Source organism: Penaeus monodon, chromosome 25 (assembly GCF_015228065.2).
Source record: "Penaeus monodon isolate SGIC_2016 chromosome 25, NSTDA_Pmon_1, whole genome shotgun sequence".
NCBI classification, from domain to species: Eukaryota; Metazoa; Arthropoda; class Malacostraca; order Decapoda; family Penaeidae; genus Penaeus; species Penaeus monodon.
In genome coordinates, this window is record NC_051410.1 from 11,407,623 (window position 1) to 11,409,462 (window position 1,840).

A 1,840-nucleotide genomic window follows, 5' to 3' on the forward strand; every position below is an offset into this window, starting at 1 on the left:
CTCTTCCTTAAGTACAAATGTTCCCTCTTGGTCTGTTTGTGTGTGCCTATATCCCTTGCTTTCCAAAATACACTGGCTGCTGTAACCGTTTAGCAGTTTACATGATTACTAAATGACAGTAATGATAATGATTCAGACCTCTAGTTGCGGGTCACTGACATAAGTGAACTCAAGTGACTGGTTTAATAAACAATAGTAGCGCAATGACAGGACTACACTCATTCACACGACTGTTGTAAAAAGTGAGTATTCATCATTGGTCCATGTTGCTGTATACTAAAACACTAATACTACTATTTCATATATAAACTAATTGAACAGCTCTAGCCTATACTCATTTTCAAGTAAATGAGAAGGCATTTCGAGCGTAAAAAAATCACAAACATCACTCTCACTCTCGACATCAAAACATTGCACTACCATAGCATTCACTATTTTTCACTATTTTATCTTATTTCGTCTTCTGAGTCTGCTAAATATTTCTAGCACTAAATGTAGTCATATATCAGTAGTCATCGACACAACACGTTGCACAGGTTTAACGCGGCCACCATTAAATTTCTTGTTCATTATTATTATCATTTATATATGATATGTACGCAACAAAATGATAATAACAAATATCAGCAAATCATTACAGCATAAATAGTTTCATGTGTTTGGTAGAATAATATGTTTTTAATTTCTTACATTTTAAAACAATTTCATGTTACTTCCAAGGGGAAGGTATTCTTAACATTTTCTTATGATGGATGTTCTTACAATTTACTTTGGCATTCAGTTGTTGCCATCACCGTTCCCAAACCTAATAGGGTCTTTGATGCATCATCCTGTGCAATTTCATACAGATTTTAATCTATTTTTTCATTATTCTTTCTCAGAGACTAACACTTTTTCCTAAAACTTTTACTTCAGACGAGTTTCAAACATCCCTGTAATTAGGACAAAGGGCAAAGTTACATGTCAAACACATCACTACCAATTGTCTCTCTTCACAACCACCATCTGTATATTTCATAATTACAATTCTGTTGCTGCATTTCACTGATAAGCACAGGAGACAATGCACGTGGGGGTTCGATATTTTTAATCACTTATTATGACCCTGTCTGGGAAAACATGTGCCTTTTCTTATCGGAATTTATCAGTAGATGTACTAAAGTCCACATTACAAGTGATTATTACCTGCATTTCACCAAATAACACCTGTTGCCACCCACACGTGATAGTCGACCGTACGTCTTATCAGTCCGCACCCACGCTGACTACTGCCAACTTCCCCATACACAAAGTGACGTCACCGCCTCATGATAATCAATGCCAGTTATTCTAATATCTGAACCGTTAAACATCGCCCTGTGTTTTCAACTGTAACTGACAAACCTAACAGACTTGTGCGTGAGTATGTACAGAAGTTAGCTTCATTAAAGGCATTCTCTTATTTTAATTAAAGAGCAAATAAAAAATAAGGAGGGTTGGAGCTGCCAGGAACTCATGGCACTACGTCACGGCCGAGCCGCTCGCTGATTGGCTGGCTGGCGCGGGGCTCTCGTGATTCGGGGAGTGTTTGTGGAGGATAGCGAGGGGAAACACGTGGTTACTCTTCATAAATGTATTTCTAAGGGGAACTAAAAATTGCGTTACGGATTGTAATTTCACCGTATAAACTGACAGGATGCTGAGGCCAGCGTGAAGAAAAAACAAGTTTGAGCGTGTTTCATTGCTCTCCCTTTGATTCCGACTGCTGGAGAGAGGAAGGTTTGGATCAGAGGGGAGGGGAGGAGGTTATGGCGGCGGCGTTCGCGGTAGTGAAAGGGGAATTGTTGGTGTTGGCCGCGGC

The 1,840-nt window shown here is 39.2% G+C and overlaps 1 long non-coding RNA gene across 1 annotated transcript in view; it reads right to left on the bottom strand.

The window, feature by feature from the left end:
- LOC119589048 overlaps window positions 1–1,264 on the bottom strand; it is a 25,203-nt gene extending 23,939 nt beyond the window's left edge. The window contains exon 1 of the long non-coding RNA XR_005230164.1: window positions 1,186–1,264. This is a non-coding gene — a long non-coding RNA (uncharacterized LOC119589048). The remainder of the gene's footprint in view (window positions 1–1,185) is intronic.
- Between the last annotated feature and the right edge of the window lie 576 nt (window positions 1,265–1,840).